Below are 12,885 nucleotides of genomic sequence, written 5' to 3'. Positions count from 1 at the left end.
CCCCCACCCCCTCCCCTTGTACGACGTTGGGGGTTTGAGTTTGCTTGTTCGTCCGAGGGTTAAGGTTGTCGCGTGTGAATAGGACCTAAACCAAACAGAGACGACGGTCGGTGTTATAGCTAAGGTGGAGCAACAGTTGTTTTCCATGGACATCATTTTTCTCCTTCTATTAAAAAGAAGTTAAAATACTAAGATCACATTTTGCCCCTCTTTAAAATCTCCCCTTCTTCGCTCTTTTTTATTTTTATTGCACTTTCTGTCATTTTTATTTTGTTGTTACTGTTGCTGTTTTTACGTAACTGGTCAAAGAAAAGCGACCCAAGTAGACTCAAAATTAAGGTAGAATCGTGTAATTTTTATCTCGCTGTAGCGTATATCCTTTCTAGTAAGATCAATCCTTTCTTCCTTGCAGTCCTGACGGGTGGTCCGGTAAAGGATGTCATGCTAAAACGACGAGCAACGCAAAAGAAACGGAATGCAGCTGCAACCATATGACCCACTTCGCTGTTTTATTTGACTACAGCGATAGTCTCGAGGTAACATTAACAAAGTATTTCCAACAGTAGGGTGGGGTGAGGGGCCAAAGTTTGCCACACCACCAGAGCTTATCTCCAATTTCCGTAACACGACGTGCTAAGCCGGGCATCGCTACTCCCCCTGGATGGTTTTGTTATCTAACACAGGTTACCGAAGCATATTTTCCCGGTTACCTAACTGTTCCCTGATATCCATTTCTACTCCTGGATGTAGCTAGTGATGCAAACACAACTGGCACAATGACTGTGACTACCGCGTGCTCCAATTCGGACCGCTCGACACCGAGTCCAACGCAATAATCACTAGCTAGAAAGCACCGCTGCTGCTTCTACATTTCCAACCATGGTCAATATAATAGCTTGTGCTGTTCTCAGTTTTTTTACTTTTCAAATTTATTTTAAGTTTTATCTTTTCCTGCTAATTATTTTGTTAGTTATTTTGTACGTGTTTCTCTTTTTCTTGTATATAATGTAAATGCTTCTAAATGTTCTTGTTTGCTTTCATTCAATAAAGTATTCTACTACTCAAGAGACTCCAAACATTTTCAATTAACTATTAAGCAAACAAGAGAAGACAATAAAGACGACTGCCATGTTTATTGAAAGAACACGTGATTACGAGTGACGTAACACATATATCATGACATCTCCCCTCTAAGCAAATACATGTATGAGGAGTAATAAACATGCTATTAAAATATCAACATTGTCCACAGTTCATTGTCCAAGACCTTATGTCAAAAGTCATTTTAAAGCAAGTGTTCTCAGCTGATAACAGCAACTCAGCAACTCCGCATAGCAACATGTAATATACAAAAACTAATAGTATATAAAGTCATCTTGTCTTGGTGCTCGAATAGTACGGCCATATCTTGTTCTGACTACTTCAGGTGTCTTGGTGATGGTTCTGTCACTTCCTCTGCTCTGCGTGATCCCTCTGTTACCTTTCGGACTTGTGACTTCCGGTGTCTTGATGATGTCTCTCCTGTTTCGTCTGTAGAGAGTTCCATTGCTGTTCACAATTACTGATCGAGGGGTGTGAGCAAGTTTTGTAACCGTGGCCGGTCTCCAGCCATTCCTTGTTTTCATTTGAACAGTGTCACCAGTTGTGACAGGAGGCAGTGACTTTGCTCCTCTGTCAAAGTACAGCTTCTGTGATTTCTGTTGAGCTAAGAGCTGGGACTTAGCATCGGTTGGGATTCTTGCATTCAGCAACGGTGTAGCAGTTGGAAGTTTGGTTTTCAGCCTTCTGTTAAGGAAAATTTAAGCTGGAGAGTAGCTGAGTCCAGTGATTGGAGTATTTCTGTTTTCTAGCAAGGCAATATATGGGTCGGTACCATCTTCATAAACTTTCTTTAGTACAGATTTGGCTGTTCCAACGGCTTTTTCTACTTGTTCATTTGCTTGTGGGTGCTTGGGACTTGTAGTTGTGTGTTTAAATTCCCATGAATCTGCAAACTGTTTAAATTTCCGGGTTGAGAGCTGGGGACCGTTGTCGGAAATGACCTCATCAGGTATCCCATAGCGTGCAAAGGTGGATTTAAGTTGGGTGATGACTTCAGAAATTAAGGTGCTGTCGCGCAGCAAGCCAATTTCTACCCATATTGAGTAATAGTCGACAGTCAGAAGATAGGCCTTTCCACCAAGGGTGAATAGATCGCAGGCGATCTTTTGCCAGGGCCTATCTGGAACTTCATGCTGTATCAGTGGCTCTTTGGTATTGTTCTTTCTATGCTTTAGGCATGAACTGCAATTTGCAATCACCTCTGTAATCTGTGCATTCATGTTCGGCCAGTACAGGATGTCACGGGCTCTTCGCTTGCTCTTCTCTATTTCAAGGTGGCTTTCGTGAATTCTTTTAAGCATTTCGGGTCTCAGTCGTTCAGGAACAATCATCTTGTGACTTTTGAAGAGAATTCCATCAGCTTCATGAATTTCTTCTTTGAAACTCCAGTATGGTTTTGCATCAGCAGGTACTTTATTCTTGTGGTCAGGCCATCCTTGTTTGGTCAGCTGTGCAACTGTCTGAAGAGGTTGATCTGCCTTTGTTGCTTCTTGAAACTCTTTCAGTTTCTGCTCTGAAATTGGGAGGTTAGCTACCAGGAGATGGATTTGCATTTCAGTTTCAGCATCAGGTATCCCTTGATTAGTGTTAGTGGTCTCCAGGTGGACTCTGGATAGTGCATCAGCGATGAACATCAGTTTTCCTGGAACGTACTTCACGTTTAGCTGGTAGTGCTGCAATCGAAGCAGTAGGCCTTGTATTCTGGGTGGTGCTTTGGCAATTGGTTTGGCAAATATTGCTTCTAGTGGCTTGTGATCAGATTCTACTTCTATTTCTTTGCCATACAGGTACTGATGAAAACGTTCGCATCCAAATTCTATTGCCAGTGTTTCTTTTTCAATCTGTGCATACCCTTTCTGGCAGTCAGTCAGGGATTTTGATGCACATGCCACAGGCTGATTATCTTGAAGTAACACAGCTCCAAGTCCTGATTGGGATGCATCTACTGAAAGCTTCACAGGCTTGTTTACATCATAGTAGCTCAGTACTGGTTTTGAGGTTAGGACCTTCTTAATTTCATTAAGAGCTTTATCTTGCTGCTCCTCCCAGTGCCATTGTACCTCGTGTTTGGGATGAATTTGCTTAGGTAAGTTACCATGCCTAGCAGGCGCTCCACATCCTTCTTGTTTTGCGGGGATGGCAAGTAAAGGATTGCCTCAATCTTTGACTCATCAGGTTTGATTCCATCTTTGGTAATCTTGTCACCAATGTACACAACTTCGGGAATCTTGATTTCACACTTTTGTTTCTTCAGCTTAACACCTTTCTCGCGGGCTCTCTCAAGCACATTTCTGAGCGCTTCGTCGTGGCACTCTTCATCTTTGCCTCATACAAGAAGATCACCATAGATAACTTCTGCTCCTTCAATTCCTTCAAAGGCAAACTGCATTTTCTTCTGAAATACTTCATTCGAGGAATTCATGCCAACTACATTTTTCAGGCAAACTGCATTTTCTTCTGAAATACTTCATTCGAGGAATTCATGCCAAATGGTAAGCGATTAAACTTGAAATGGTGTGTTAAAGGTTGTGAGAAGGGAACTAGGGTGGTCTAGCTTAACATGCCAGAAGCCATCTTTGGCATCTAATTTGCTGAATACTTTTGCACCGGTTAACTTGCTAGTTATCTCAGTGGCTGTTGGGAGTTGGAAATGTTCTCTCTTAACTGCTCGGTTCAAATCTTTTAGATCAAGACATATTCTCAGATTTCCATCTGGCTATTACACTATCACAATGGAGTTAGCCCATTCTGTTGGCTGATCAACTTTCTCTATGGCACCCAACTGTTCCATTCGTTCTAATTCGTGCTTTAGCTTGGGTAGAAGGGTGAATGAAACCTTTTAAAGGGGGGTGAATGACAGGCTTAACTTCTGGATTAATTTCAATATGGTGTTCCCCTTCAAGCTATCCAAGGCCTTCAAATAGGTCATTAAATTCATCAAGGATAGAACTCTCAGTATTGACATCAGCTGTGTCAACAGTTCTGACAAACTTAATTAAGCTCAGTTCCTGACATGCTCTTAATCCGAGTAGGGGGGTTGACCCTCAGCTTCAACAACAAAGAAATCTGAATCAATCTGTTTGTCTTTGTACTTACAAATCATTCTGGCCACTCCTAACACAGGCATTACAGATCCGCTGAAGCCAGTGAGTTTTGCTTTAGGGGGGTGAATGACAGGCTTAACTTCTGGATTAATTTCAATATGGTGTTCCCCTTCAAGCTATCCAAGGCCTTCAAATAGGTCATTAAATTCATCAAGGATAGAACTCTCAGTATTGACATCAGCTGTGTCAACAGTTCTGACAAACTTAATTAAGCTCAGTTCCTGACATGCTCTTAATCCGAGTAGGGGGGTTGACCCTCAGCTTCAACAACAAAGAAATCTGAATCAATCTGTTTGTCTTTGTACTTACAAATCATTCTGGCCACTCCTAACACAGGCATTACAGATCCGCTGAAGCCAGTGAGTTTTGCTTTAGTTGTCTTCAGCTGCGGTGTTCCTTTGAGCGAGTTGAATACATCCGATGGAATTACATTTGCTTGTGCTCCAGTATCCAATTTAAACTCTACCATGTTGTTGTTCACTTGAAGAGATGCTTTCCATTCTTGCCCATGGTCATCTTTCTGGACTTGACCGATGAATAATTCTTCTAACTGCTCGTCTTCGACAATAGGTTGAGCGGCTTGATCGCTTTCCACTAAATGAACATTCTTCGAGAGACACTGAGATGCGAAGTGGTTTCGATTCTTGCATTTGAGACAGATTTTTCCATAAGCTGGACATTTTCTCGGTGCATGAAGTGTTCCACATCGCTTACATGCCTTTTGGAGTCCATTTTTTGTCTTCGACTGGTCATTTTTATCCTTTCTGTCCTTTGGCGGGAATTTGCCACTCTGTGTAGCTTTCTTATCTACATAATCTACACTCTTCGATTCTTCGGTTATCGATTTCGTTTGGCGTTTGGAAAACTCCGACGCTCTGCACATATCAATGGCTTTCTGAAGACTTAAATCGTTTTCTTGCAATAACTTTTCTCTCATAGTGTCGCAAAGTATTCCACAGACGATTCTATCTCGAATTAAGCTTTCACACAGTACGCCGATTTCGCACGTGCTTGCTTTGGTGCGCAGCTCGGTTACATACTGGTCGATGCCTTCGGTCGGTTCCTGAACACAGGTGAAGAATTTGTGCCGTTCAAATGTGATATTCCGCCTCGGATTACAATAGTCCTCAAATTTCTGGAATAGGACGTCGAGCTTTTGCTCCGCGGTCGATAATGAAAATGTGTTGTAAATCTCAAGTGCTTCTTCTCCCACGAGATCAAGAAATATGGCGACTCGTTGCTTCTCGGGTTTCTTCATTGATCCTGAGGCTTCCATGTACAGTTGAAATCGCTGTTTCCACTTACGCCAGTTTTCTGCAACATTTACCTCTAGACTTGAATACACTCATTTTGAGCTAGGTTTTTGTAGTTCAAACTGTGTTTGAATCTACCACTTCTGACACACGTGATTACGAGTGACGTAACACATATATCATGACAACGACAACACTTTTCCAGTACTTAACATTATCGTTTGTGCTGTTAACTGACAGATCACCAAGACGGATGAGAAGATACTGGGGATCCTTACTTTCGTGGGATTAGCTCTCTCTATCACAGGAGAAACTCTGACGATAATCTCATATGCGCTTCTTACGTAAGTAATATAATCTGTATACACGTCATTATGCACCATGTGATTATTCTTAAGTTACTTTTCACGAGGCTGTGCAAAAACGGAAAATAAATTTTATGCAGAAAAGTCAATTAACATGATACAAGCATTTAATTCGAGTAAGTAATGCCTAATGCCTGCGAAAATCGGAACTACAAAATCGCCTATGACCCCATTTTTTTATCTTTCCTTTCACAAAGACGACGGAATATTATTTTCGATTGAAAATGATGATGATGATAAAATTGTGCAAAATTATGAAAGAAATCATAGCCAGGATAGCTTTAAAAGAAATGCACATGGTTTCCATCAATAACAGTGAAGATTCAAATGTCTTGCAGCGAGATAAAAACGTGTTACCCTTTTCTAGTTGCATCTCTTCCTGTTCTCGGTGCTGATCGGATCACGACTCTTAGGCCTCTTGGGTTGTTTTTCCCGCCAGAAGAAAGCAAAAGCCTGGCCACACAAAGTAGATCGATGGCCAACATTTACTTTATATCATTATTATTGGCTTTTGTTTGGTTCTTATGTTTATTTTTTCATCAGTGATGTGCATCAGCCTCTGTCTCAAATAAGAATGAGTCTTGCTGGATCTCTCGGAGCTGGGCAGATATTCTTTCTTGCCGGAATAAATGCCACAGAAAACATGGTAAGTGACCTCTCAAAGTTCAAACGAAAGGTAGTTTATAATTACTTGAGGGTAGATATAGTCACGAAGAAGTAACAACTTAACGAAAAATGTGTTTGCTGCTTCACAGGGTATTTGTGTTACAGTAGCAGCTCTTGTGCAGTACTTTCTGATGGCAGCTTTCTGTTGGATGCTTGTCGAGGGAATCTATCTTTACTTACTTGTTGTTAAAGTTTACAACATCAGCAACAAGTTGGCTATCTATCATGTTATGTCATGGTGTAAGTTTGATCTTGAACGTGTGCTGCTGTAATTGCTCGGTTTATAAGCTCTTGCAATTGGTTCTGGAGACATGTTTCTGTTGTTTTTACTGCAGGTATTCCTGCTGTCATGGTCGCCATGTCGCTGAGCATTGCTGCAGGAAATGATGGAATCCAGAGTTTCGTCGATGATAAATAGTAAGCACCTCCTTTAATTCAGTGTTACTCGATCTTTGTATCTTCCCTTTCTTACCCAAGGATTATTGATTGGCACTGGGTATACGATATATAAAGAAAGTATGGTTGCCATATACTTTCTAACTTTCACTTCTTAGCAATACGTGGAAGATGTATAATGTTCTTTACCTTTTGTTTTGTTTTTGCTTTAAGCTGCTGGATGTCTTCGGACAACAATCTGATCTGGATATTTGTCGCATTTGTGGTGGTGATTGAAACTGTAAGGAAAACTAATATCAAATCAGTCTTGTTGACTCAAATTTAATGGTTTTGTACAGCTTTTGGCTCGAAGTATTGGCTGTTGTTTGTTTAGTTGTTTATTTGTTTACTAGTTTGATCGTTTGCTTCAGTTTGCTTTTCGTAAGAAATCTGCTTCTCAAGCCCTCAGTGATTAAGACATGTGCATGGACAGATTTTGTTATGGAGTTTCAGCAATGCCTTTAGATCTAACATTTCTTGTTTTCTTTATCAAGCTTAACTTGTTGATACTCCTGCGGGTTATCAAGGAAATGGCCACAATGCAGTCAACAGAAGACAATCATAATAATCAGATAAGGTAAGAAAACAAAAACACAACAAACAGTAACAAGAACGAATATGCTAATTTCATGTCACAAAACAGGATTCGAGCCAGCGTCGTTTTACGCAATCTATGGTAGAGTCACTTACAGTTCATTTTCCATTTATCAATTGGTGCTACATGTATTTAACATTATACAATAACCGAGCTTTTGCGCGCGTTGTGATTGGTTGATGCCTGTCATCTATTAGAGTACATACGCACAGATGACGTCACGGGGTGGTGTGACTCGCGCGCGTGATCAGAGTTCATAGTCCAAATTAGAGTTCTCGGCAAAGTTCTTCAAACTCGCGGGGCCACAACAAAGCAAAAAAGTTCAGCTTAATTACAAATCTACAGTGAGAAATAATGCGCCAAGCATCGTTCACCTTTCGAAGCATTAAACTAGGCTAAACAAGCTTGAAGAAAACAGAGAATTATTCGAGAAATCATCGAAGTATTAAAATGTTTGACCGATGTTGTACAGTTATGCGACGCCATGGGAAACAAATGAATGGCGGTTGAACGCTTAGGTTAATGCTTACAGATTTGAACAACTTTCCAAATCGGAAAAAAGGTTAGTTTTTTTCATTGACTTTCAATTTACCATTTTTCTGTTTATTTAATCGGTTTAACAGTGCTTCGTGGTTACGGAAACTTTATCGTGAAATAAAAAACAACTTAGCTCACCGGTAGCGGCATTGCTCACACTGAAGTGTACTGAAGTCTTGTGTTATTGTATAAAACAAATAGATTCCATTTTGCCATGGGTCTGTTCACTTATAGATCACAGAAGACGTCAAAATGTGGTATGAACATCAGTGACCCACTCGCCTAGTGGGCCACTTTTTTGTTCATACCACATTTTTGACGTCATCTATAATCTATAACTGAACGGACGCACGGCAAAATGGAATCTATTTGTTAAATAAAAAACGGTAAACAGTACAAAGTAAAAAGATGAACGGGTTTAACATCATTCAGAGCTTGAATAACAAAAATTGGAAACCCTTACATTCCCAATATTGATCCATTCCCAATATTGTTGTGTTTTTGCAGACTTGGCATCAAAGCATGCGCAGTGATGACCCCCCTGCTTGGGATCACGTGGTTATTTGGTCTTCTGTCGCCATTACACAAAGCTTTCGTCTACATTTTTACAGTCTTCAACTCCATTCAAGTGAAGTATTTAAGCCTTGATTTTAACATTTAAATTACTTTTGCAACCTTTTCGACACTTTTTTGGTATAAGCTAGACGAATTATTGATATACAGAGATAATTTTCAGCCAATGGTTTCTCAATCTGTATATCTATATAAGAATACCTAATTTTGTCGTGTTTCAGACTGTTTTTGAAGAAAAATTATTTGATCATAGTGCTGGGCAAATATAAGTGATTTATTGTACCCTTGAGTTTCTTACAGCGAATATTCTAAAAGTTTGACCACTTTTAATTAATTGGCATGTTTTCGTACAGTCATTATCCAATCAGAAGCCGAGGACAGCTTACAGTTGACTTCTGATCGGATTAACTCCGCAGGAAAGAATGTGAATAAAATGAAAATGATCCCACTTTTGAGATCCTTGCTGTAATGACTTTGTTATTTAATGGTGATTCAAAATTGCTTGTTGTCAACGTCAAAAAACGTTGTAGTCGGTGGCTCGACCCAGTTTTTTTCTAGCGATACCTGTCAACTTTGAAACCCTCATACTTAAAGGGATTAATGTCAATGACATATCTACTATATCACATGGATTACACATAGTCTGAACTGCAATATGATATAAATTGTTGGGAGATCGGAATGAATATCACGTGACAATGACGTCACACAGGTTTTTGCTCTGAATCGAATTTTAGCCCGTAACCGCATTTTCTCTCGAGATCCTCCACGCTACGTATACCTTGGGTGTTTGCCTTCAGCTCTGCAGAGTTTCATCGAAATCTACAAGAGGAATTTTGAAATATCTTGGAATTTTTTTTTAGATGGTATAATTTATGCATAAAATAAAGAAAAGACTTCATATAAAGAAATTTGCTTCTTTTTTGATGTTTTATGAGAGGCTTTAGCCCTCATTCCTTAAAAAATGCCCCATATCCGATATCCAAACCGTAAGAAGTAGGTAACTTGCGCGATTTCGAAAAATATGAAATATATGAATCATAGTGAAGCTCAATGTTCAGCTCTATTTACCAATTTTACGCCTACTTTCGCAAATAAGCGTTTACTTCAAAACTCATCGATGAATTTTCTCCAAAATTTTTCAGAGTGGCAATTGATCAGTACACTACACAATCCCTGAATTTCATGCTCATTGAAAACTTCTAAGGTTGTCTAACATAAACGGAAAATTGAGTAAATATTGAAACGATCTCGTAGTTTTGAATAATTTTGTGCTCTGGGATTTCCTATTATTTCGAATTGAGCATGCAACATTGAATTCCGGTGCACCACGCGTGAAATGACTACGCTTGGCCACCTCCCGAAAGCTTACCGAAATCTTTCCGAAAGAAAACAATGCAATGGAAAATAAATTGTCACGCAACAACGTTTCTTGTGTGGTCGACGTCTTGGCTGAGTTGAAAGTTAAAAATGCCAAGAATAAGAAATGCAATACAAAAACAAGCCGCCGTACTGAATGCTACTCTAAAGAGATTTAAACATCAAAAGTAAGAAAGTGTATACGAGGTAAGCTTCTGAGTACGCTGTCAAGTTCTTTGTAAATGACTGAAATGGCGTCAAAACATAACCGGCTTTGAGTTTCATTCATTTAATATTGTTTACTTGAACTCGAGAATATTACCATATTCCGAACGATTTCGGAAAGCTTTCGGGAGGTGGCCAAGCATAGTCATTTCACGCATGGTGCACCGAAATTCAATGTTGTGCTCAACTCGAAACCCAGAGCACAAAATTATTCAAAACTACGAGATCGTTTCAATATTTACTCAATTTTCCGTTTATGTTAGACAACCTTAGAAGTTTTCAATGAGCATGAAATTCAGGGATTGTGTAGTGTACTGATCAATTGCCACTCTGAAAAATTTTGGAGAAAATTCATCGATGAGTTTTAAAATAAACGCTTATTTGCGAAAGTAGGCGTAAAATTGGTAAATAGAGCTAAACATTGAGCTTCACTATGATTCATAAATTTCATATTTTTCGAAATCGCGCAAGTTACCTACTTCGTACGGTCTGGATATCGGATATGGGGCATTTTTAAAAGGAATGAGGGCTAAAGCCTCTCATAAAACATCAAAAAAGAAGCAAATTTCTTTATATGAAGTCTTTTCTTTATTTTATGCATAAATTATACCATCTAAAAAGAAATTCCAAGATATTTCAAAATTCCTCTTGTAGATTTCGATGAAACTCTGCAGAGCTGAAGGCAAACACCCACCCCAAGGTATACGTAGCATGGAGGATCTCGAGAGAAAATGCGGTTACGGGCTAAAATTCGATTCAGAGCAAAAACCTGTGTGACGTCATTGTCATGTGATATTCATTCAGATCTCCCAAAAATTTATATCATATTGCAGTTCAGTCTATGTGTAATCCATGTGATATAGTAGATATGTCATTGACATTAATCCCTTTAAGTATGAGGGTTTCAAAGTTGACAGGTATCGCTAGAAAAAAACTGGGTCGAGCCACCTTAACTTTTCATCTTTTTTCACCGAGATGCGTAAACATTATATAATTTTATTATTTCCTTTTTTTTTAAAGGGATTCTTGATATTCCTCCTACATTGTGCGAGAAACAGTCAGGTAAGATGCCCTGAAGACGATCTGTAAATATTTGAGTTTATTTAAATTTTTCTGTAATTTGTGGTTCATTTCAATGAAAGAATACAGAGTCCTCATTGACTCTAAAAAGCCCCCTGGGGACGAGCCAATAAAGTATGTAATACCGGTATACTAACAAGTATTAAGGCGCAGTTTTCTTCCAACGGGAGTAGGTGAGGGGTGACGTGGGTGGTGGACTCCTCTTTAAAAATGACGATGGTCGTCGTGGGAAATTTGGCGTAAAGGTATCAATTCCTAAACAACAAATTAACTCACACTTAAAACTTTTCGCTTCAGCAGCCCAAAAGGTACCACGGTAACTCTAGCAGCGCTCATTTTAGATTTTAGCTGCTATAAGCAGTACCTGTCGACAAATTTTATAAGGGAGTTCCTCAAACACAAAATCTAGAAGTCGAAAGAACTGGCTGTTACTTTGTTGTATTCACGGGCAGGAACGTCTACTTTCAGAGAGTTCTTTTGATCAGTGGCAAGTCTTACTGATGGAAACAATTGACTAAATGCTAAAAAGTGAATCCCGTCCAAGGGAACCAGCAATAGTCACACTCTTTTGATAAATGTGTTGAGGATCGGGCAAAATTGCTCTAGAGGTTAAAAAGAAATGTAACCCGTTTATAAATATTGATAAGTAGCAAGTAATACTGTAAAATCTCCCGCCAAAAAAGGCTTTCCTGCATTAGCTTTTGTGGCAGCGTTTATTTATTTATGGCCAGTAAGGTTCGACTAAAAGGATCATCAGGGAATATATGTTTTTTTTTTTTAAATAAGTTATGTTGTGTTATCACATCTGCAGATTAGAGACCGGTTCAAGAGAAGGCTAAATGTTGTTTTTCCAGCTGCTAAAGAAGGAAAAGCTGCCAGGAAAACTTCAAAGATTAATCAAAGTGATGTTAGCGCAGTGGGGACAATTGAAGTTCAGCCATACAACAGTGTATTTGAACTAAAGTAGCAGGAAAGGGAAACTCGTGTTCTTTGTACACTCCAATATGCCCTAGTGTTAGATAAGGAAAGAGATAAAAGTATTACCGAGCGGTTATTGCAATAGCTATAGGTTTTAAAGAAACTGTTGTGCTGCGTCGACGGGCAAGTGAAACAGTTAGCTAATTATCAACTTGAAGTAGATAAAGGCAAATTAAAATCTCTAGCGCATTTGGAAGTTAAAGCTCTCGCCTGACGTTTTCAGCGTTAGGCCTTGGTCAGAGTAAAAGGTTAAAATTTGTCCAAGTTCTGCCCAAGTTCTGCCCAAGTTTTGTCCAAGTCCAAGTTCTGCAAAGTTTAGCTGTCAAAATTGTGCTCGATATGCCAAGGCATTCATCTGCTACCAAGGCGCTCCAACAGCTTGGCTGGGATAATTTAATGGAAAGAAGAAGACTTCATAGATTAATTTTGTTTTTTAAGGCATTGAATGGCTTGATTGACTGGGATTTTAATTTTTATAGCTTTAAAGACATTCATAATTATAATACTCGTGGACGAAATGACATTTGTAGGCCCAAGTCATGTCGCTCCTGGGGCCAGAACCGTTTTATTAATCAAGCTGCTCACGAATGGAACATTTTACCCGACAAAGCAAA

The 12,885-nt window shown here is 39.3% G+C and overlaps 1 protein-coding gene and 1 pseudogene across 2 annotated transcripts in view; one reads left to right on the top strand and one right to left on the bottom strand.

Annotated features, from left to right (window-relative positions):
• The window catches only part of LOC144638030 (uncharacterized), a 75,012-nt gene that overhangs the window by 21,148 nt on the left and 40,979 nt on the right, over positions 1-12,885 (bottom strand). The gene's annotated exons all lie outside the window — the stretch shown is intronic.
• Positions 1-12,885, top strand: part of LOC144637989 (adhesion G protein-coupled receptor L4-like) — a 23,894-nt pseudogene extending 11,009 nt beyond the window's left edge. The window contains exons 8-17 of the transcript XR_013567842.1: positions 413-536; positions 5,699-5,802; positions 6,367-6,469; positions 6,579-6,729; positions 6,825-6,906; positions 7,099-7,165; positions 7,419-7,501; positions 8,564-8,684; positions 11,234-11,275; positions 12,105-12,885. The product of XR_013567842.1 is annotated as an adhesion G protein-coupled receptor L4-like (transcript). The remainder of the gene's footprint in view (positions 1-412; positions 537-5,698; positions 5,803-6,366; positions 6,470-6,578; positions 6,730-6,824; positions 6,907-7,098; positions 7,166-7,418; positions 7,502-8,563; positions 8,685-11,233; positions 11,276-12,104) is intronic.

The sequence above is a fragment of the Oculina patagonica genome, chromosome 14, assembly GCF_052425735.1.
Source record: "Oculina patagonica isolate OP01 chromosome 14, crgOcupat, whole genome shotgun sequence".
In the NCBI taxonomy this organism is placed as follows: Eukaryota; Metazoa; Cnidaria; class Anthozoa; order Scleractinia; family Oculinidae; genus Oculina; species Oculina patagonica.
The sequence above is the reverse complement of the archived record's forward strand: the minus strand, read 5'-3'. Positions and strand labels throughout refer to the sequence as shown.